The sequence below is a fragment of the Taeniopygia guttata genome, chromosome 1 (genome assembly GCF_048771995.1).
Source record: "Taeniopygia guttata chromosome 1, bTaeGut7.mat, whole genome shotgun sequence".
Classification (NCBI taxonomy): domain Eukaryota; kingdom Metazoa; phylum Chordata; class Aves; order Passeriformes; family Estrildidae; genus Taeniopygia; species Taeniopygia guttata.
In genome coordinates this window covers 45737119-45762856 of record NC_133024.1, presented here as the reverse complement: position 1 = coordinate 45762856, position 25738 = coordinate 45737119, and positions in this window count along the sequence as shown.

Below are 25738 nucleotides of genomic sequence, written 5' to 3'. Positions count from 1 at the left end.
AAAAGGATTTGACCATATTCATTACAGAATGGTATATAGTATAGTGATGGATAAGGGCTTTTTTTGTGTTTTATAGAACTTTTTGAAATCTTCCCTACTAATAAAAGTGTTTCTCCTTCTCATCACTTTTTATGACTTATAACTAGTGTTTCCTGTTTAGTAGCATAAAAAGCAGATAATTTGTTTGCCAGTTTTCTGGGGTTTTCATCCAAACTGTACTTGGAATAGACATACAGTTTAGCTACAGTCATAAACAGAGCTATCATTATCCAGTTTGGATGTTATACAAAGACACTGTGTTACCATATTTGTTTCTCAGAGTCTTCTGTGCTTTTTCAATGTTTTTTCTTTGATTTAGGAATTAAGCTGTAGCAGCAACTCTTAGTTTATAATTTTTACTATATGCCATTTTGAATAATGCAAGTCAAAGCTTCTACTGAATTCAGAAATTTCCCCTATTTTGGCAAGAACACACACCCAGTATCTCATTAGTCTATGACAAATAATCACCATCAAATATGACTGTAGCAATTCTGATGTTATAAGCATCATTTGAGTTACAAAAAAAATATTACAATGCCAGTGTCTGAATCTTGGTAGTATACAGGCCATCCTATATCATTTTAGCAATCTGGGACAGTGCTGATTGCTTTACATACCGAAATTACTGAAAGAATTGAGACCTGTGGTGGGCTTGAATATTAGGAAGAGACAGGGTATAATTATACCTTATAACACCAATGAGAAAATAGTGTAGAAAAAGTTATTTAATGTCTAAGCGAAAACTTATGAGAGTCTTTAAAGATATTTTGCGGATGCTCGGTTTTTAATTGAATGTTTGTTTGTGACATGCTAGAATACCCCTATCAGTTTATGCAACTGGATCATTGACTTGTTAATAATTTTAGGCTGCTTTGCTTGACTACATATGGCTCTCAAGAATTATTTCTCAATGAAATTGAATTTTGTCAAAAGCCACATATTTATTTAGAAATATTTCAAAGAAATTACTTTGTGTCAAAAAGAGTATTTGCAAACTTTGTACACAAAATCAGCAATTTTTGATTTTTAAAAAAGTATAAATTGAGAAAGAGTCAGCATATTTGGTTTTGCAAACATATAGGAATGCCAGCATCATATACATTTAAGAATGAGCCATTTACATGCAACTTTTTGCCGCTGTCACTCATACAGAACCTACTAAGGACATGTCTATGATGAACACTCCCAAATTCTAGTGGGAATGAGGAGAATTGAAGAAAATACCACAAGCATTATTTACCAAGTGTTTCTCTGTGTAACTATTTATAACTGCAGACTTGTTTGTTTAAATTTTCTTTATAGAACTTTAAATAAAAATCACTATTAGAAGCAAAAGAACATAAAATATTGGGTAACTCATATTTTTAAAACCTAATTCACAATTTCATGATAAATACATAACGTTGATTAAAATGGAATAACAATGTCTTGGTAAAAAAAAAAATACCTTGAATTCTAAAAGGTCATATACGTGCACAAGGTTACTTGATATATTTGTTCCGATGTAATGTGTCTGAAATTTTCACTGGTACATATGCAGTATAACATATTAAAATTTAGCCAAAAGCAGCTCATCATACAGGAGAAAAAAGTCATTATTAAAATCAAACCATCTGTCTTACTTAGCTGGAGGTGAGAAGGGTCTCTTCAAGGCCTTGGGTCTGTTTTCACTTTCCTGATGGTTATTTTGTATTCTTTTTTACTGAACATGCTCATTTGATTTGTTTTTACTGACATTAACTGTAATTTCTGTTGGCAACAACTATGTGCTCTAAACAATTTGCATTCACTAGGACAACAGCAACAAAAGTGGTTAGACCTGGAATGACTCACCAGCATAAAATCATTGCCAGAATGGGAAGCTTTGGTGAATTATAGTGAGCTGATAACCTGCTACGTTTACAGTATCTTGTTGGTCCTGACTTTTCCTAAAGAAATTAGAACTGGGAACAAGAGATAGAAATTAAAACCAAATAAATTTAAACCAAAGAACCCATTTAATACATTGGCTCGTTTTCAAAACACGGCCACAATTTCTATATGCTGGTTTATAAGCTTTAGGGCATATACTCCAGGTAAGCTTCAATATTATCACATCTTCAGGAAATTCTGAACTACAGTCAGTTGCTTCATTTATTCAAACAGTGCAAAAAAGATTAATATTAAAAACATAAGAATTTTTGATAGATTTAGAATCAGGTTCAAAGAAAGTAAACACATCTGAATTTTTCTCTTAAAACACCTTAACTAAATAAAACTGAAAGCTTAGAAGTCCGTTCTGAGTAATTTCCCTCCAAGTAATGGTTTCACTCAGAATGTATGAATGAATGCACATCTATAACTGAGAAACTACACGTGTCACAGTCAGATATGAGGCCTGGAAGGCAATGATAGAGGGGGAGAGAGAGGCAGTCACATATGGAAGATGTTACAGCAGTCTGCAAAGCCCAGTTGCAAATCTTATGTTTCTTTTCTTTTTTTAGATGCTTCTAAATAAAACACTGGGCACCAACCCACTTTCCAGATCTGTGGGTTGAATGTGGGAGATCAAAACCCAGCTCTGAATAAGAGTTCTGTATCCCAAAGTCATCATTAATGTTGAAGAATAATACAACTATGACAGTGTAAGAGATGTGTATTTATATGCACTGCTCTTGAAAATCCCAAACAACACTAATGGTGTTTTATCTGAGAGCCTTTGATGTTAATGAGAGATAGGCTTATGCCAAGTCTGGCACATCAAACTTTTGAATTGTATAAAGGCAGCAGCCACAGCAGCTTTGTTCTGCATGAAGGCTTACATGTTGAGAGGGAGATTGTGCTTACAGTTGTGAACTGTGTAAAAACAATTTCAGAGGCTGTAATGCTGTTTCATGTCAGCTATTTTTTAAACAGGGCTATCAATGAGCTGACAGTTTTCAAACTAGTGGGAAATGAAGCAATGGATTTCCTCTTCTTTTCTATACAAGACATTTTAGTTAGCTCTGTCCCAGCCCCAAAAGTATGTGAAATGGCTATATTTTACTATCTACTTAGAAATAAAAATTCCTAACCTTCATCTCATTTTTATTTCATGCCAAAAAAAAAAAAAAATCTTATTTTCAAAACAGATATACTTAAGAGTAGATCCACCTTTGTTTTAAAGAGAAGGATGTTAGAAAACCTAGTTATATCTGTGAAAACTTATAGATCTTATCTATGTCTATATATTTATACATATGGTTAGTAATGTGGTAGTATGGTATATAAAGTAATAGTTTTGAAATTGACATGATGAAATGATGAGAGATAAATATATAAATGTTTTGGAGATTTTCCCAACCCAAAGAATTTCCATTTTCAGATAAGTTTAAGTTTCTGAAAACCATGTTCGAAGTCATCATCATTTTATAGTCACCTAAATTTAGGCATCTAAAAATTAGCTGTCAGCACTCAGTAGTACACCATTTAACTGGAGAGACTTTCACAGTGTTGTCTGGAGACCAGAATTTCTAGCTACTGGCAATAAGACTCTTTTGAAAGCACACTTTTATGTGTTTAACAGCTTTAAAACTTCATGTATAATCAGTTCTTGAAGAATGAAATTTTAATATTTCAGAATAAATAAAATTTAAAAAATGTTTAATATTGAAAGGTTTTATATTAAATGCTAAATAAAAGGTAATGAAGATTTAAATTCAAATATTATTACATAAAATTAAAATTAAATGCAACTCCAGTATTGAATGTAAGCATTGCAACTATCTTCCAAAAAGTATTTTTTTACTAGCAAGATCAAATTAGCTAGTCTAAATACTCTGTGTTTTTGTTTAATTTTTTCCCCCCCAAAATTTATGTTTTGTCAAACCCAAAATTTCCAGTAGAATCCTTTTGCCACTGAGCTCTATCTGATGCAGTCGTCATATTTAAATTTCTACCCAGAAACACTTTTCAGCCTTTCTAATAAAATTATTTTATTGGTTTTTTTTTAATATTAATTAAAATTGAGAGGCCCAGCACACTTGTGTCCTAGACAGATAACTCTTTTCAGTGCTTACTTCATTGTAATATACATATTATTCTGGGAAGAAGTAATAGAAGCAGGATATCTGCTAACATTTAGAATGGATGAATGAGATTTTGAATTAAATTCCTTTCCTAGAAATTCAACTTTTAAGGGAAAAAAATCTAGAAGCACTGCAGAGTAATTCAAATCACACTTTATAATAATTAGCATGATATAATAATTAGATTAATACCCATTTTTATTTCTATTTTATTATTTATAATAAATCATTTGTTTAAGAACTGACAGTAAAAATGTGGTTTTTTGTTCCACCTCAAGTGTCTAAAAAGCCTACATCATAGTGCTCGAGACTGACCACTACCAATTTGGTAGTTTTATATGTAGAGAGTATTTTGTGCAAAAAAAAGATGTTGAAAAGCTGTTAAAGACTTGAAGAGAATCATTATTGTTGAAGTTTTCTTAGCATAATCAGCCCCAGGGAAAATAAATTTTAGAAAATTGGAGCTCAAATGATAAAAATTTATAAGGAATGAAATAACTGAGGCAGGAAGTTTATAATGGTTAATGCAGAAAAAAATAACTATAAATTTAATTACTTGTTCCAGCTATGAGAGAAGCCGATTTTTTTTAGAGTTCCTTGAGGCTGATTCTAATGAAAATTTTAGCAGTAATAATGAGTTCCTGCTTTATCACCTTAAACTGTGAGTGTTTGATATAAGTAAGTGGCCCACTGTGGTAGTTTTCATACCTAGGAGAGGCTTGGTGTCTAGGCAAAGTGAAGTTAACTGTTCAGTCAGGGTTGAGAATAGGTTTTAGACATTTTTCCTATAACTCTGTAAGCCATCCTCTTGATAGTTTACTTTTTGATAGTCAATATCCTCATGATACCTTTCAATGGAAATGATGGCTTTTCACTCTTCAAAAGGTAGTTGTGTCCTTGAACGAAAATATTAGGAGTTGGGAACCAGAAATACAAATTTAAATTCCATAATGATATCCAAAGATCCTATTTTAAACTAACTAATGTTACTTTGTTTTGTTTGCTTTAATTGTTTTGCTCTTCTATTTTTATTCTATTGCTGAGATAGATTTTTATTATTTTATTCTGGATTTATCTAAGTCTCCTCATTCCTGTTTAATTCAGACAACTTGTACAGGTTCTAGGTAATGGCAAAAAAAAATTAAATAGTCCATACAGAATTTATTGCAAATTTATAAAGGGCTTGAAATTTAATTTTTAAAAAATTACAAAAATATATATAGCAAATACTAAGCTTATTTTAATCAATATGTTCCCTTGCTCTTTTTTGGCACACTGAAGAAAGAGTATCACTTATTATAGAGGATCCTTTAACAAATTTATTTATTTAGTCCTATTTAATATTTGGTATCTCTTTAGGAGAAACACCTACTGTGTAAGCATTTCTAAACAGTACAAAGATCTCGCTTCCATTTACACAATTCACAGTAAAATTCTTAAGGAATTTGATAGAAAAGCCACTAAAAATGGCATTCCATCCTTCACTGAATAAATTTTTTCCATGATTTTCTGAAAGCACGCACATACCAGTACACACACACACACACACACACACACACAAATGAATCAGTTCTCTTCCTCCATAAGTCAACATTATCTTTGATATTCTGTGGTTTGTATTAATACTGGCCAGTAGTTTTGCAGCATTTGTTTAAGAACTTTTTGTTTCTACATCAGTTTAAAAGGACAGTTTAAAGGATAGGGTGGAAGAATTTCTGATTTTAAACATATATCATGGAGTGACGAAAATTAATCAACTGGGGGGAAAGAAATCTGTTTCATCAATACAAGAGAAAAAAACCCATAACACCTGCAAGTGCTGAAATTTTCAACAAACCCCCCATAAATACTTCATATTTTTTCTGAATCAGATAGCATGTGTGTTTTCCTGATTAAAAAATAATTAAAAAACATTAAAATAAAAATAATTAAATTTCCTAATTAAAAAATAATTTCTTGCAATGCCCCACTTTTGCCTTAGATGTAGGAAGGTTCTATAAGTTGACTGGTGAAATAATCTACCTTGACAGACTTAATATTTTTTATAATCGACCACAAGTACCTTTAACATTTCCTCTCTGCCTTTCTTGTGAGTAATCAGCCTGCTCTGAGACTTGATAAGGAGTGGGATTCTTGGAACAGTTGGCCAAACTGGAAAGAAGTAGAAGAAACCTCTCATTTTATCAACTGCTCCTCCTGGCAGAGGAACTGTGGTGGTGAGCAATTGAATGTCTCACCAGCACTGATGTGGGCACATCCCCTTTGGGAGTGACAGGAGATAGCAAATATTTCTTCCCTTCCTGTCTCATTATCCTCATGATGATATTTTTCATTGCATTTCATACTGAGGCAAGTAAACAGGATGGGTGGAGTGAACTGTAAATTTCTTGTAATTTAGCATAGCTCATATAATGGTGTGTTTTGGTCACTGCTGATGTGAAGTTGTAGTGAAGGTCATGGAATAACTTTCTGGAAGAGTGACAGAAAAGATGTTGGGGTGTGTTCAGAGAGTGACTTCATTGCCATTACTTAAGGCATCTCTAATGCATATGCCTACACCTGTACTAGCATCCAGTTAAAAGAAATGGGTTAAAAGGGATGTTATCATATAAGGCATTCTTGCTTCAGGGTAAGATAAATTAGCTCACACAAGCCCCCATCAGAGATAGCATGATTACCTCATATCATCTTGCTTCAGGTACTTGAAGTTACACTCAGTTAACTGTGTGTCCAATTTGTCATTTAGAAAACACTCAAACTCATCTTCACTTCCTTTTTTTACCTTCAGAAAAGGTCACACAATCACTGCAATACATCTTGGATGACAACAGAAGCTATTCTGAAAGCAGAGTACTTGCAAGAAGAAGGACGGTCTTTACTGTCAGATTCTTTCCCAAGCAGTCTAGTTAAACTGTGGGCAAGTTAGACCACGGGCATTTTGTCTTGTAGCTCTCCTGCACTGAGGCAATGCATAGAAAAGAAGCTAATTTCTCTTGTCACCTTTTTTCTTCCCTCTCATTGCTTTTTGTGAATATGAATGGCTGCATCTTTTAGCGACTGGCTTTAGAGTCATAGCATGAAGTCACATCAGTTTTTGAAACTCCAAGATGATAAACATCTTTGGAACTGTATATTTTTTTTTAACAGTTGAGTATGCAGATAATATTCAGTAATTAATTAATATGAACACTAGACACTAGCAAAATATATAGTGCTCTGCTCTTCTCTTTCTCTCTCCCATCTCTTGTCCCTTATCTGTCCCTATCTCTCCATTCATCATGTGCCCCTCTCCCCTTTCTCATCTGGAAGCAGTAATCTCAGGCCCAATAATTAACCTTAAGGAGATCTGACACAGGTTAACTTGTTCATTTATGCACTTGTCATGAGTTTAACTTGCTCTTCTCAGCTGGTTTTGACTGGAAACAATCTACGAAAAACATGAGTGCTCCCCATCCCCAAAACCTCTTTATGAAACTAGTATTTCAGACTTCTCTCTTTAAAATTTACAGTTCCCTATGTATTCTTCAACCTCAGGTGTGTAGCTGACTTCCAAGAATAGATGAAGCCAAAGTTTCTCCCTTGCAAGTTGCAGATTCCCAGGGGAAGTAAATAGTAAAAATTAATTGCAACATATATCTTTTCTCTTTCCTGTGATTTGCTTCTAATGCCTTTTTTTTCTCAACCTGGGTTTCATCTCCTACATTTTTATTTTATTCTCTGAAGGGGTATCCCAACATCAAATGTCAGTGTTAATTGAAAATACAGTATGCTAAAACAGAAGAGGAGAATGCTCATCAATATTTTCTTATATCTGTTAAAATATTTTTTTGCATCTTTCTTTTCAAAAGAAAACTTGTGGTTTCTGCAGGTGCAGATATTAGGTATAACATGCACCACAGGTAGCAATTCTCAAGTCCAAACACAGGTACAGCACTGACTCTAGGGGTTGCATCTGCCAAGACTTTCATATTTTGACTTATGAAATCCAAATTGGTTTAGAATGCAAATTTCTGGTAAGAACTGTGACACTGGACTTGGAATTATAAGAATATTTTTTTCTTCTAAGCATGTTGCAAACATAATTTTATTTTTCCCAAAAAAACATCTGTGAAGTACACAATAATTTTCTTAATTTTTGCAGAAACTCATGAAAACATTGACAGAGCAGAGGGAGTTAGTGTCATAGTTGGATGAGACAATGTTTTATTGCCATGCTTAGATCAGAACTTCCAAGAATTTCATGATCCTGAAAGAATCCCAGTCTAAATGCAGAATACGAAAAAGGATCTGGTATGTTCTAACACACACAATACCCACCCCCATGCATACAGATACTTCTTGAATATTACAGCAGATCCCCTTAGGAACAGAGGAGTTCATTTGATCTCATTTGACTTTGGGTCTGATCCTGTCTATATGATGAATGAAAGTAAAAAAATGAAGCCTAAATTATATTTTTATAAATAACTTTTTTTTCTGGCTTCTTTTTTTTTTTTTTTTAGATCAAATAATTAAAAAAATTGGGTTAACTACTTGAAAACCAAAATAAAACAAATCAAAACAAACTGAAAAAAAGGAAAAAAGGAACCAAACAATTAAGAAAAACCCCAGATTATTTACTGGTACAACAAGTTATGCCTGAAAATTTGTAGCACCCACAAATTTCAGAGACAAGCACATATAAATTTATTGTTAAATAATATTTTAAATATAACATTTTGCTGTAGAAATAAAACCATAACACAACAGTCATTTGTTTAAATAAATGCTCAAAGGAGATCAACTTCTAGCAGAGTTTCTTTGGTTAAAAAAAGCCAACCAGCTCCATTCACAAAATTCTTTAAATTTCTTGTGAAAGAATTACCATTTCTAATTTCTGATGACTTTTGGAAAGCGGGTCAGATGCCCTATCTCCCGTGTTAGTGCTCTAATCTTGGCCGTACTGAGCTAATTACCCATCAGGGGCGAGGGCATCCAGCGCTGGGCTCTTTCCCAGGCTCCCTGTCAGTGCCGCTGCCAGCCCATCAGCTGTTCCGGGGCCTCCAGCAGCAGCTGCCAGCAACTGCAAACATCCGGCCTCCGCTGAGAGGCATAAAGAGCCAATTGATAGGAACAAACGTCAGGATGCACAGGAATGCCAGCACGGTTATAAATTAATTCTTTGAATTTTAATAGTCTTAAGGGAATTAGAGAAAGGGAAGAAGAAAGAAAAAGAGAAAGAAAAAAAGAAAAAACAGGAAGTTGATGTTAAGATACATAGAGTGTGATATCTCTTTCCTGGTTTCCCAAGGATGACTGCAGTGATTTTTTACTAGTGTTGTCTTGCATTCAATTCTTTCTGACCATCATTTCCTATGTATTTACTCTTGCAAGTAAATTTCTTCAATATTCCTATAAACTGCTAAGCCAAAAACTATTTGGCTTTAACACTCTAACTCTTTCCTTGTCAAAGGATAGATAAACTCGCTATTCTGCCTCCAAAGCATCAAGTGATAGACTAGATGGATGTGTCTTTCATGCCTATGAATTGATACCCCTGCCAAATTGACTCTCTTATTTAACTGCAATTAGTAATTTTTAAAATATCTTTGTGATAGCTAGGGTGCTTCAAAATATGAGCAATGCTTTCTTGGGAGATGTCTCTCCTGACTGAGTTAACCGTGCCAGATTAGACAGAATTGCTTAGTAAAATACTGTTGCAGTCAATCTTCCTTTTAAAAATTGAACATGTAAAAAGACCCATGTTAGAAAATAGAAAAATGCTGTGGGATATGACTGAGGAGCTGTTCTGTGGCTCATGATCAGTTATTGTGACAAACTAGCTCTTCTAACAGATAATGCAGCATTTCGAAACGGGTCACTACAAGCCTGGAGTTCATGAATGGAGCATGTTCATACAGAAGAAAGCCACATTTAAATGGCTGCATTAGGAACTACAGTGAACAAACCCAAGACAATTCAGATTATAAAGTTTTCTCCGGTGTCTGTAAGAAGTCAGAGATAGGAACAACAGCATGAGCTTGTAATAAAACGTCAACTCCCAGTTTCCTAGCAGTCATTCATCTGAGTCACAACTTTAACAGCATTCACTTTTTGCTTTCCCTTCCATGTGAATCCCCTAACTTGGGGGTTTTTTTTGGATTTTTGTGTTTACTTTTTGTTTGTGTGTTTACTTCTTTGTTATAGTTTTGTTTGTTTTTGGGTTTTGTTTGTTTTTGTTTGGTTTTATTTTTAATTTATTTTGGTTTTGGGGGTGTCATGGTTTGACACTGGCACAATGCCAGTGCCCCCATGAAAATGCAATCTCTCAACTGAATGCTGTGAAATGTGATCGAGAACAGAGCAAAGCAGGCCCAAGCTTAATAACAAGAAAAAAACTTTATTAAACTACTACCACTATGCTACTATAAAAGAGGGGGGAAAAAAAAAGAAGAAAGAAAACACACACAATTCAAAATGAAAACCTTCCAAAGCATTCCTCCTCCCACCACCCAACTCCAACAAACCACAGTGAGACACAATCTGGACCCCAATCAGGTTTCCACCCTCCAGATAATCAACACCCAGTCCATCTGCAGGGAGAGAGGAGTCTCTCTTGTGCCACAGAACCCCCAAGAAACACAGCCTGCCACATCCTGTGCTTCCATGTCACCACATGGCACCGCCCGGAGAAAAAGTTTGCCAGTGGTGACCCTCTCCTTTCCATGCACGGTGCTCTCACCACCAATGCATGGATGGACAGACTGCTTTTAGGATTTTTTTCCTTTCAAGGATGCCCTGCCAAGAGGGGAAAAAACAACAGTTCAGTTTTTCATTTTTGGGACCAACAGTCCCCCCCATTTTCCCCTGGGGCCGAGGATCCACGAACAGAGCTCTTCTTCTCTTCTTCCTCTCTGAAGACAGGGGGCACCACCACAAACCTCCTTAACTTTTCACTGTTCGCTCCACTTCTGTCTTTTTCCAGCTGAAGCATGGTCTCTTGGCTCACCAGCATCCTCCTAAAATACAGTCTCTCTTGGAGGAGAAGATCAGTTCAATCTGTGGCTACCAAGAAAAAGTCTAGCCAAACAGCCACTCCATCATCTCCTCCCACCTAGAATTTCTCCTTCCAACATCCCGGCTCCCAGGCTGTCTCTCTTCCTCCCTTTTTCAAACCAAGGAGGAGAAAAATTTCACAAAGCTTTCATTTCTCAGGAAGGGTTAAAAGTCCCGACTCCCAAGGATGGCTTGCTGCCCAGGCTCCAGCTCCCACAGCCCGGCTGGGCACCTTGCGGCCCCCCCGCTCTTCTCCTTCCCCGCGGTGAACTGCTGGCAAAACCACCTCTGTCTCTTTTTTCTCTCTTGGGAGAGAGAGAGACTCTGGGGGGAATGGAGACATCCCAGATTTTGTCCACCCTTCTATCTGCAGGGGGCCAACCCGGGTTCCGGTCCCTCCACCCTTGGGCCTACCTCCGAAGGCCACATGGCTTCTCCCCTCCCCCACCCAGCTCGTCGCTGGGCAGGGGAGAGTCCTGCACTGACCGCTGACCGGAACCCACGAGAGCGAGTTCTCCTGGGAATTCTGCTTTTAACCCCTCTGTGTTCTCAGAGGCGTGTCCACCTTCAATTGGTCAATGTCCAAATTGACTTCTTCCTTCCGGAAAAATTCTTTTTCCGTGTCAAACCACGACAGGGGGTTTGTTTGTTTGGGCTTGTTGCTGTTGTTTTGATGGCTGTTTTATTAACAGTGTCTCTCTGTTACATACACCTGTAGAAAAAACCATGTTCTGCCATGATTTTAAAAATACGTTATTTTTCAGGTTTGAAAAAGTCTTGTCTTCATTAATAGGCAAGCCCCACTAACCTCTCTTTAGCCACACATGGGCTCTTGGCCAGCAATTTAATGTTTTGTTGCTTTGGATCTGGAGACAAGAAGAAGCACACAGGGCTAATCATTCCAGCAGGAAGCAAAGCCCAGCATTGTGCAAGCTGCATATACAGGAGCAGAAAGGCATTAGAAAAGCACATATAGGCCAAGACTGATGCATGACTAGATAATCAAATACTAAAAAAAAAACATTTCTGCCCTGCCTCTCCATACAGAGGTATCACAGAACCATGCAAAAGTAACTTCAGGTGCTAATATTTGGTGGATACCTGTGAATAAATGTTATTGTTTCCTTTTTCAAGAGTGTATTTTAAAGCTTCTAGTCATAGGTTCACATTAACACTTCTGCTGCCTCTTTCTCAAAGCTGTAGATATCCATGGCTTACTAATTACAGTAAACCAGCATGCCTTTAATCAAACTTTTTTCTTCCTGTTAGCATGAAAAAATTCCAAATTTTTATCTGTGCCTTCAGTCAAGTTTTATTTACTATGAATAAAAATTCAGGATTTGTTCTTAGGATCCTTTCTACATTAGAAAATAATATTTTAGTTAGAATGTCACTGTTTTGCTATATCACTTAAATGAAGGTCTGAGATTTAGTCTGGCTACTCTTATACAAGCAAAACTCACAGTGAGGTTGTAGGCACTATTGCTCACTTGATTTTGGCTATCCATATGATAGGAGCTTTTCCTCTGAGTGCCTATTTTATCTCACTTCTATTCAACAGAAGGAAATAGACCCCTTTATGATTATTCAAAGTTATTGAACTTATTTTAGGTAGGTAACTCTGGATAAGATGGCTTGTTTCTCTAACCCCTGTTCTTTGCCTAGAAAAGACCCCTAGAGTGACTAGCTAAGATGGAAGAGTTTACATTTTAGGGAAATAACTTCTACCCTCAGATCCAATAAGAACTTTACTGATGAAAAGTAAAGAGAAGAGGAAAGAGCTGGCACAGTCACCTAACCATATTGATCACAAAACCTTTACAATAGTTGGTTGAAATGTTTCCCAGGATGGGAATTTTTTACTCTGAAGTCAGTGGGAACTCTAAAAATTCTGCCTCCCAAGAGACTATGTGCAAAGGAAACAGCCTTTTTCATTAAGACAGATTCCTGCTTGTCTGTTTTTTTCCTTTTCTCCCTGCATCCTAATTCTTGCCATTAAATTTAGGGCATTTTGTCTAATGACTCTTTAATGCAGAAAGTATAAGGTCTTTGAATCAAGAAATGGAACTTAAAGAACCCCTTCCCCTGCCAGGGAGTGCAGCTGTATTAACTACTGAGCAATGCACAAACTCTCCTGTACTTCTAACTGGCCTAGTTTTGCACAGTAGCCCAACATTTAATGCAAGAATATTCCCACTGCAATTTCAGCTTTGCACAGAGACTGCTAGTTAGGTAGTCTCTTTTTGGAAGAAGAAATTAACACCAATAGTCCAGGGCAAGCCTGAAGCTTCTCTCCATCAGTTTTTGGAAATGGTAGTCCATGGCATCTCGCTGTTTGGTTGTGTTGTACTAAATGTGAGAGTGCTTCAGGCGTGGTCTCTTCCTCTCTTCTCCCTCCACCTTTCCCTCCAACATATGCATTTTGTAAGAGTTAGGCACAGTCTTTGGCTTGATCTGAGCAGAATGAAGCATGAGATAAGCACCAAGACCTTCGCTCAGACACAATGGCAGCATCTCTAAACAAGTACAGTAGCAGAACTCTAGTTATCTGAGTATGTAAACACTCCTGCTTTGAACTCTGTGGTCACTGACTGTTTAGGCAATTGAGCTAACTGATGCCCTAAGTCAGTCATGATTTCTTCTTGCATAGCTCACTTAATTAGTTTTTCTTTTGGATTTCATCCTTAATCATCAAACCAGTGGAGTTTAGCACCTTTTAGTAAAATCCTTTAATGTTAAGGAAACAGAGCTGTTACTGTGGAGATGTGCATAAATATCTGGCCTGTAAACTGCAACATATATTTTTCAAATATAAAGGAACAATGCTGCAGTTTTTTTTAAATTTAACTTGTTACTTTAGTCTTACACATTTAGTTTTCTAAACCAAGACTTGTGGTATTTGGCATCTATTCTTCTGTTCTTTTGATAAGTACCTAAACAGGATGTCCTTGCAAATCAAATGGAAAACAGCACTAGAAGATTTCCTCCCTCAGGAGTAAGTATTAAGATTGGCAGATGGCTTGAATGGAAATACACAGGAATGCACTTTAGCCAGTACTTGAAAATCATTCCAGCAGATATTGCTGAGGTAGAGTCATGAAGCTCTATCAGATAGCTTTCAGCATTGAATCAATTTTTAATGGCCCTGATCAAGAGTTTTAATTTATTCTATCCCAATTGTCAAAAAGCAGCCTTACCTAAAAGTAAAAATACATAAATATCCTAAAGTAATTATTTTTTCAAATACTTTTATACTGCAGAAATGACAAGGAAAGTTACTGATATGCCATAGCTAGCAATCATCCCTGAAAACTTGATGCAAGGCCTCAGACAACTTCCAACTGAGTTCAAATGCATGTGCACATGTGCAACCCTTCTTATAATTATTACCTTTAGCATATTGGTGTGTATGGACAGCATTTATATGTAATAAGTTGCAGAAACCCTGTAGTTAATATATTAACTTATGCAGTTCTGATCCCATTACAATAATTGCGCACTTCAAACCTTTGCTTCTTAAAAACTCAAATACATTCTGTGAGCAGTGTCCAGTGGCAAATACTGCAATGACAAAGCAATGCAATGACAAACTGCCAGAAATAATATTTGTTCGTGCTCCACATTCTTCCTCCATTATCTGTTTAATGGGAAAGTTAAAGAAATCTAGTATCTACTGGCCCTCTAGTGGTAAAAAGAGAGCTTTTGGGAATGGGTGCCTTCAGATCCAGAAGAAAATATATTAAGTCTCATCATTGAGTAAGAAAAAAAATAAAAAAGATATAAAATAGTGTGGGTTTGTATATGTTATGCATGAATGTATGGAAAGATAGATGGATGGGTTAAAGCTAATTTGAGTAATTTTTAGAGACTTCTGGATTAATGGGCTTAGGAGACAACACATTCCATTGTGCCATGCTAATGTGTCTGATGGCAGTACTGCCATTGTTTTCATAAAAAATGAGGCCTGGACTTCCTTACTTGAAACATAAAACATAGCAAAATGATTATGCTGAAACATCTAACACTAAGAAAAATAGATATTTTACCTAACTGTCTTTAGTAGACATATATAAGAAAAGAGATGCGTATCTGTGTCTTTCCAAAAAGGGAGAGAAGAGATGACAAGAGTTTGGAATTGCTGGCCATGATCTTGTGGTAAGTCTTTTAGCTCTGTGACTAACTCTCAGGGTAGGCAGAGGGGCAAGAACTTTCTCTTTGCCTCTACTCTTCTTTAAAGGAAGGAGATACTCCTTTTTAGTTGTCTGTGGTGCACTTTTGCTGTTGCAAACTTCCTATTGTTGTGGGCGTCCTTTTTTTCTTTTTTTTTTGGTGAGGCCTAGCTGCAGTGAGATGAGATGCACTGCTGTGCATACTGAAGTGTTTCCCTGACAGTGAGACTTTCTGTGTTGCTGTATCACCTGTTTCATGCCATCTGGAAACTGTGACGTGAAATAAAACAGCAGGCACAGGTGCTATAATTTTCAATTTAATTGCTACCATACACAAGAATATATACAGGAGAGAACAGTGACTTTTAAATGTTACAAAGACAGTCCAAAGGGTAAATTAGAGAATAATGTGAATGCAGTTACCATCGGGAAGCACTGATGGTAGGATTGGTGTTCTATTAGGATTTTCCTTTGCTAAGAGAGGAAAAGGGTTGCATTCATATTCAGGACTCAGCTGGCTTCCATTCTATGCAGAAATGAAATTTTGACTCTATAAATAGTAAGAGATAAGCTGTACTTACTCTTATGTAGTGCTTTTCATCTGAGATTTCCCATGTAATACATAAAATTGTACTCTTAGTAAAACTGTATGAAAATATATTGGAAAATGTTAAATGCGATGAACTATGTGATCATGAACACAATAATGTAGCCACAGTCTTTCAATTAATAGTATATACTAAAAAAAAGTAAACTGGTAATTTTTCATATAACCAACTAGAACGAGTACAGACGGACTCAGCAAAGAAGAAAAAATCTCCATAAAATTTCTCTTGCAGCCTGGGTTTGGTGTACAATGATAAAAATGTGCTTTTCTTTTTTTTTTTTCTTAAATTGAAATTACCTCAGCCTCAGAGATCTGCATGTGATGAGAATGAATAAAATAAAAAATAGGTAAAAACTCTTTAATCAATGGTGAAAATGCATGGTTATACCCTGTACAAGGAGGTATATCAATTCATATGTTTAGGTGAAATAGGTGAAAGATAGATCAAAGGCATTAAAACATGCCATCAATAGTTCTAACATAAAAAATCATCTGTTAAACAATAATAAAAAGGAAATCAGTATGCACTTTGTATGTTACTACCTCTTCTGACTGATTCTGTGACTTTCTTACTGCTATTTTTAATCAATTATTCCATGGTTTCTTTCTTCAAATTTCTAAAAATGGAGGGTAACAGAAAAATATGTGTAGGTTTTAGAATGCTGAGGTATATTTAAATTTTTTTGCTGTTGCCAGTCTTTTGCATTTCAATTTTTAAGTGTATTAGAAACTGGCAAGAAAATTGTCATTTCTTTCCCATTCTAACTAAAATTTTCAGAAATATATTCCCAACAGCAATTTAATATGGAAAATAATCTCAATCACAATGTTGTGTTAAAGTGAAATAAAATGTTATTAAATTCTAAAACCTTTTTCTCAAGAGAGAAGGAAAAGGAGGAGATATATTTTGAGGAAAATTTCTCTGTACAAAGACAATAGTTTCACTTGCTGGAGTACTGAGCTGAGAACAGGATGGTTAGATGCTGAATTGTTAAACATGAAGTAGTTGTGTGTGTTTTCCAAAGGAAGCTCAGGTTTATTTTAACTATAAAATCAATTTAACTGTAAGAAAAGAAAGGTCTTAATAGAATTTACTTTTACTATTTTCCTGGTCAATAATATCCTCACTGCTCTGACATCAGGGTGAGCAGCATGTGGGATTGGAAAGGAAATCAGCTTGTTTTTGCAGAGGGATATTTGTGGGTGTAGACTAAAATCCTTAGGGTATGCCAGCTGATTTACCACCACTGGCAACAATAGATTCTCTCTCCTCAGCCGCATTACACCACAGGCTCAAGCTCTTTTATTTCTTGTGCTCCACAAGAGACCTTTTACCATACTATTTGTGATTTTTATGACTGCAATTTGTATAATGACCTTTCTTTATGGTTCTGTGCCATCAAAGAAAGATCAATTGACATGAATTTATCATGACCGCTATGTGGGCATAAAAGTGTTTTGAAAGTGTTGGAGTTGTATAATAGTGATACAGAATATTACATCCATAGATATATCTTTTTTGATATGTGCTGTAAATTCCCATTAGCAGTTTCTAACATTAGGAAAATCTTGTTAACATCTTAGTGTATAATAATATGGTATGGATTTTATTTGAGACAAGATGATTATATTTCTCTATTGAGTTTTTCTCCACTACAGTTCTTAAGGTCACAAGTCACTAAATAATAGTACTCCTTATTTAAAAAGAAAACACACTTTATATGACAATTAAAAATAGTTTATCAAACTTTTATAAACTGTTAACTCAAAAAAATTCAGTTCAATTAAGTTTTAAAGTAAAAATGAATGCATTTCAGAGGTGCAGACTTTGAATTAAGACAGTCTGATGTTTAGTCTGTTTCATAGATATTAAAAATGCTTGGCTTAATTAAACAATGGAAGACTGGCAAACCTTGTGACAAGTGGTTGGTGTGAAAATTCACTGTATTCTACCTCCTTTGAAGCTACAAATACCTTTACAAACAAATCAGCTCTTCCTTTTCCTGTATCTTTCAGAACTGAAATGACAAAAGTCTACAAAATAAATTTAAATAGGCTTAGGCGACAATGCATACCGAGTTAAGTGTACAGAGTCCATATAATTTATGAAATTATAGGCAAACAAGATTATAAAATCCCTGGTTCTCATGTAATCAGTACTTAATCACAACCTTGATTATCTGAATCATTCCAATAAATTTATGTTACAAGTGAGGTTGCTGGGCCTGTTGGCATGCTTATGGTCAAGTTCTTGCTCAAAAAACTTACAAGATCAATATTTATCAAAGCCTTTGTCATGATTATTGATTTGTCACTGACTTAAAGAAATCACCAGTATCTTCAAAACTTCCATTTCTCAACATTTGGAGCATTTCTCCCTTAGTTTAGTCTTGTAAGATTTAAATGTTTCAATCTGAGCTGACCATAACAGGTTTCAATATGCTCAATGGAGAAGGTAAAGGAGTTGACCTGAACTGAGATTTTAGATGTGAAGATGAGACAAAATGTGTTCCTGAAGATTTCACGTTCTTCTGCCGAGGGTACAGGGAGCACAAGGCACTTGTAATACATGTTGATGATCAGTTTTAGACATTTGAAGCTACGTGAGGTGAGTCCTCTTTCTAGAGTTTGGACTTTTAGTGTTTTTAAACCTACTGGTGAAAAAAATTGTATCTCTGCCTATGTCTAGTCCTAATTTTGCAGTAATGGGATCATACTTCAACTAAGTCATTCAGGCATCTCTAGTAAGGAATTTTATGAAGGTTATTATATTCAACTTATGAAAGAAAGTTTCCTTCTACTGCTTCCCTAATGTATTATTTTTCCAGTAAAATTACATGACCTCATTTATGTACCTTGACATGCATATACACATACACACACATATAAAAATGGCACTCAGATGCAATTCTCAAGACATGAGCATTTTTGTTTTGCGTGCTGAAATGTTACATTAACTTGAAGCTAACTTTAAAGGACTTGCTTAATTAAACAACAAAAAATGCACAATATTTCATATTTTGATTTAGCCTAGTGTTTTGTTGCCAGTATAATTTTTCAATTAAAAAAAAAAATATCCTGAGCTTAATTAAAATGACTTCCTGTCATTTGGAATTTCATCAATGTTCGTGTCTGCCAGCATACCAAAAATAGCATATGATGGATAGAATAATGACGAAATTGCCACAGACTATTGTAGTGTTTAATAGTGAAGGTCACATCTTTGCTGTTAAGACAGTGCCAGTCTAGGGAGTCCCTCTGCAGTTCAGTAAACAAAACCAAAAATGGTTTAACAAACCCAGGACAAAAAGCCATCAGAGTTGAAGCCTCACCACAAAGCACAGAAATGCAGAGGAAATGTTAAATGAAGCTCATGATTTCAGTGAATTCTGGAAAAAACACACAATTAAGTGAAAACAAGTAGAAATGCATTAATTAACTGGTTATTATATAGTAGGAACCAAACTGACAATTTCATGAGCAATTTAATTATCTTCCCACTATCATATCTATAAAGCTTGTGTTAACATTCTTTACCAACAAAAGGCATTGTAGAATTGCACAATACACCAGGAACCCAGATGAGGACAGGTGTGCAAAAGGTTTCTCAGTAACAAAATGCATCTGTCTACTTTCCGAATTGGAGGTGTGGCATGAAAATTACCAAGATAAGACTGAGCAGTATAGAAATATTTTGGGTTTGCCCTGATGTGTTATTTTTTCTGCAACTTGATTCTGATATTTGTACTTATTTTACAAACTATTCTCCATAAGTTAACAGAACTGCATCTGCTATTCAATAAACTGTTTTTAAAAACATTTTGTATAGTAATCTTTTGACATTTTATAATTCCACTGAATGCCAGAGGTAGAAAAAGTACTCTGAAAATCAACTGCCTAACCAATGATATGGAATGACTCCCACAAAGACTCTGTAGACATATGAGGAATTTTCAGCAATAGACAAATATGAGTGGTATGAAGACAGAGGTCCTTAAAATTCAAAAGGGACTCACACATGACATCTGTGGTTGCCAAACTGAAGCACAGGGCAGAAATTCAAAATAATCTTGATCTGTAAGTAAAATTGACTGAGAAGAAAATGAGAGATATTTTAAAAGGACTACGGTAAAGTAGGAATAATCATAGAGAATAATAAAATTATTTAGGTTGGAGAAATACAAGGTGAGAAAAACTATTTCACAGCAGTTCTTAAGAAAACACTCTGAGATTACTGGGAACTAGAATTTCACTATACCATTTTTTTTTTAATGAAGAAGACAATCAAATAGAAATGTTCAAATAGGAATTGAGGTTGCAAGACAAGTAAATTATTTATCTTCTCTACTGAGCAACATTAAAATATCAGCTGGAATTCATGTTTGGATACTTCAGTATGTAGCCTAAATTGAGTCTTTATGAAAACAAGGAAAACATTGACAAATATAGAAAATGTAATGTATGAGAAAAGAATGAAAGTTGTGGTGCTTCTTACCTTGAAGAACAGAAGATTTAGAGAGCTCATGATAACACCCATCAAATATATAAAAGATCTTTCCAAAACCCAAAAAATGAATGTCTCTTACTTAACTGTGGCAGATAGGAGAAGTAGTAAATTACTGTTGCTTGGTTAAAGCTCTTTTTTAATAAATTGAACATGTTTGATAAAGAAAAAGAAATTAAAGGTAAGGAGGTAAAGAACAGAACATATTCAGCATTTATTGTATACCCTGTGTCACTCAAACACTGTCAGAAATACATATCCATGATCATCCTGGCACAAAATTAGACAGACACTGTGATTTCTAAATTAATGACATTATTTTCTTATGATTCTTATAAAAATCTAGTGACACTCAGTAATGTGTTAAATTTTAAAAAAAGTGATGGAACTCAGGGCCACAAGATAATATTGAATCCAAAAATATGAATAGTTTGACAAAGAGACTAAATAGTTTTGCCTATGATAGTGGGTAAGTAGAACAGGCAGTGGTCTAATGCTGTAATGTTTACATAGGATTGCTTCATAGCCCAAAAATACAGTGGAAAGATTATTTTGAGGCAAGCTTCTAGGCTTACAGATTTCTACGTATGCTTTTAAAATATTTTAACATGAAGGCACCATCTTAGACTCCCTACTGTTCATCCTCGTGTATTTTACCTTTGTTTTTGTTAAAATCAAGATTAGAGACAGATTACAAGAAGTGCTCTGCAGAAGATCCCTTGATGTTTCAGGAATAAATTATTTATTTTAGTTGATGCAGAAAGTTTCATCAGCTTCCTATTCTGGAATGGATAAAATGTAAAGAACACAGATGAAGATCTGAGAGAAATAGCTATTCATTCAGTTTTTGATGTAGGTACACACATTTTATTCCTTGAGGGAGAAAAGAGGAAGAAAAATGAATGAAAATTATTATAGCATATCTCCTCGGCAGATGGTTCAAAGGGATATTGTCCTTCCAAAGGAACTGAAAGAATAATTCTCTGTCAACAAGGGAGTTTGGAGATAATGTATTTGGAAAGGCCTCTCATTGCAGAGGAAGTAGAGGCCTGGGAAACTTGCTGAACAAAAACCCAAGTAAAATCAGCAATTGAATTGGAGGGTGCAGTTGCTGGGAAAATAAGAAAGCCATATGAGTTTATTAATTATTTTTTCTTGTAAGAAGAATACTTTAGATTATTTTTATAATTAGACTTCTGTAAAACTTTTGTGTTCAGAAATAATGTTTGTAAAAATATCAGGAAAAATCTGATTGAAACTAGGCATTTTTAAAGTAAATATCTAATTCTCATGAGAAGGTAGTCTGTAATACATTTGAAAAAAATTATTAACAAGAGGAAAGCCTGGAACAGTGTGCAAAAATTTTTAGATAGAAATGGAAATTTTAAAAATGGATGCTTCTGCGGTGGTTGTGATACTTCAAGAATTGGATGTATAGAAAAATTTAAAGACAAGGATTCACAGTTTTTATAGCCTTGAGACCCAAGTAATGTTTGCTATTCTTCCAAGTGCAGCAACTGAACCTAGTTCATCCTTGCAAATATGTACTCTGAAGAGCAGGACCAATTCTTTGTTTCCTTCAGTGGCTCAGTCTAAACGTAAAAAAACCCTATTGTTTAGATTAGGGGCCCTTCCAATTAATGTAAATAGTTACAAGAGAAGACACACCTTTCCTGCATTAGTAATTTTGTGCCTATTATTTTCTGAGCTCTTAACCCAGGGTGGTACTATAAGACCTCAAAGTGACAGCACTTCCCAGAGTACTTAGAGCCCTGTCAAGAAATAAAAGCACAGGGAATTTTGGTATGGGTGGATGAAGATGGTCTCTTGCTTCTCAAGGCTGTGTTTGAATTGTCAGGAGAGAGCCCATCTATTCTGGATACCACTGAGTGACATTAATGTGGCACAATGCCACAACAAATATAACTCATGTTGCTGCCATTCTGTCAGACATATCTTTCCTAGGAGTCAGGCTTACTTAGAAACAGCACCAGCCAAAAATAGCCACACACTTTGTTAAGTGGAGTTGCCTGTCTTTAGCCCAGGTTACAGAACAAGGAAAAGATACCATGTCTTTTAACTCACATAACACTCTGTGTAAACATCAGGTTGCTCTCCAGCTGTAGAGGTGAGGAGCATTATACATATTATTCACCCCAACAAATATACACTAATATACTATTCATTTAACTTTATATGTGTATAATGTATAATATGTTATATATGTATATAATGTATTTATGTGTAGATATATATTCAGGGACGTATCAGCATATATCTCATCCTAAGATAAATGTTTCAGTGCAATCACGTGAATCACTCTGTGATTCTTGCAGAATTTTATTCTGTAGAGATGTCCATATAGCATGAAGCAAATACACCACAAACACATATTTTGAGTTTACTTCAACATACAGAACTACACTGTTTTTCTACTAGTTATTTGTGAGTTTACAACCACTTTGTTGTTCATATATGAAAGAAGGAGTTGCTTTGTGATACTGAGTTTCCTTAGTCATACTTTCTGAACTCTTTATCTCCATCTTTATTAGATGGGGGTAGGGGGAGAAATTGTCACCAAGACTGAGGTACTTAATGCTGTCCTTTCACTGGTCTTTAAGAGAAATACCAGTGATCCTCAGGGCAACTGGTGCCCTGATCTGGTAGACAGGGGCAGGAAGCAGAACAGACCCCCTTCCAGGAGAAAGTAGTTAGTGATCTGCTGTGCACTTAGACATTCAAAAGTCTGTGGGGCTGGATGGAATTCACTTGAGGATACTGAGGGAGCTTTCAGAAGAGTTCAACAAGACTCTTTCCATCCTTTTTCATTAGGCCTGGCTGACTGGGGATATACCACTTGACTAGAGGCCAGTGAGATGTCATCCACATGAAGGACTGGAAGGAGAATCCTGGCAGCTACAGCTCATCCTGAGTGTGATTACAGTGGCACATACAGGACAAGTTGGCCTAGAAAGACAATGACATCCTGGCCTGTATCAGCAAGAGTTTGGCCAGCAGGACCAGGGCAGTGATTGCCCCCCTGTACTCAGCACTCATGAGGTCACATTTTGAATCCTGTGTTTAGGTTTTGGCCTCTCACTACATGAAAGTCATTGAGGTGTTGGAATGTGTTCAGAGAAGGGCAATGAATCTCATGAAGGGCCTGGAGCACAAGTCTTATGAGGAGCAGCTGAGGGAGCTGGAGTTATTTAGCCTGGAGGAGGCTCAGGTGAGACCTTATTGCTCTCTACAACTACCTGAAAGGAGGTTGTAGCCAGCTATGGGTCAGCTCTTTCTCCCAGACAATCAGTGAGAGGACAAGAGGTCATAGCATAAAACTGCAGTAAAGGAGGTTCAGACTGGACATTAGGAGGAAATTTTCATAGAAAGTATTGCCAAACTTTGGAATGGGCTGCCTAGGAGGTGGTGGAGTCACCATATCCATGAAGGTATGCAATAAAAGTCTGGATGTGGCATTTAGCGCCATGGTCTAGTTGACATGGTGTTTTTCATTCAAAGGTTGGACTCAGTGAGCTCAGAAGTCTTTTCCAACCTCATTGATTCTGTGATTCTGTGAGTGGCTCGTAAATAATTGATACAGAAAGGCTATATATAACTTCAGAGACAGACAAGAGGTAGGAAGACTATCCAGAGATTGTAGGTCTGATGAATGTCTGTTTCTCGGCAGATGCTAACACATCATGTCAACATTAGTAAGTGCTATGGTACAAGTCACACTACAGGACCCAGCTGGTGTTGAGGGCCTGATGTGTTAACAATATATGCTTTATAGGACATTTCACAAAATCTAGGGTGGTCCCATGGGCTGAACATCCATTACCAGTTTTGAGAAATTAAGTTTTTTTCCTTGTACATCTTACATTTTATTTTGCATTTTATACATCCATTTAGCACTCACCCTTCCAGACTACATTGTGAGGAGAGTGGCTCCACAATGACCAGGAGATTTGGTTTCAAAAGTGCATTCCTGATCTGGCTTAAAACTCAATTATAGTTACACCCAGTGTATTTTGCACCAACAGGGATGGGTCTCTTGGCCTACGCATTGTGGAATTTGAGTACTAGACTGTTTAAAACTAGTTAAAATTGAACTCTTGCAATATTGAAGCTCTGGCCAATTGTGTGAAAGGGATGTGTTTGTCTCTGCTAGTGCTCTAAGAATGGCTATAAAACTAAATTGAAATGTCAGGAAGACAAACATGAGGGTTTATATGACTATTGTGTACAGATGCTTCAGCTATTTAAGTGCACAAGACAGTGTGTCTGTTTATGCCATCAGTCTTCAGTCCCAAATAAATAAGAGGAAAGGAAAGTAATTGATCTTTAGAAGTGAGAATATAATAAGTAACTTGTAGCTCTGCCTCAAACAGCTTCTTTTTAATTTCTTCAAGTAAAATTTTTAAATTTTTTAATCCTTCTTTATATGACTGCTCTGTGGATTTATCTTTCTTTTAATTCTGTTTTTTTTTCTACATTAATGCTTGATAATTACTCATGCATGCATACTTTGTTTTGCTTTTGCACAGAGAGCCAACAATGCCTAAAAGAATTGCTGTCTATGCATAAGAGAATTTCTGTACAGGTGGTTGTAGGCATCTGCTTCTTCCTGCAGTGACTTTTTTCATAAATATCTGTAGGGATAGTGGAGGAAGAATAGGAATGAAGGGAGGACTGTTATAAACAGAACTATAGACCTCCTCCATACAGCTGGGAGCAGGTTACCCTAGGCTCTAGGCTTGGCCTTGAACAGCCCAAACCCCTGCAGGGCAAGTTCACCGGAGTGCAATGGCCTGCTATTAGAGGGCTGTGTTTTCTAACACCTGGGCAATGAATGGAGTTTCCAGCTAGTAATTAGACACCTCTTGCAGGCAGCAGAAGACTCCCTTTTTGTACATTGTTCAAAGATGGGGGTGGGGATGGAGAGCCTAAAAAGAAGAAAGAAAAAAGCTTCCTGTATGGTGTTTCATGTTAGCTTACACTCAGTCAGGGAAAAAAAAAAAAAAAAAACCCCAAAAAAACTGGGATTGAAGTTAGTTCCATATTAAATTTCATAAGGGGACATTCCTGCTGGATTCTAGATTTTTTTTTTTTTACTCTCTTAAAACTCAATATCATATTACAGGCATTGAAAATAAATGTGTTTTGCAAGCTAATGGGTAATGAGGCACTTAAGAGAAATCCCTCGACCCCTACATCTCTCTGGAGCCCAGAGAAGTTAGTATTCATTGACAGCTCCAAGGGGATTTATTTAAGCCTAAAATAAGTATTCCTTTGGACTTAATTATAGGAAGTGCTTAAGCTGCTGAATTCAAAT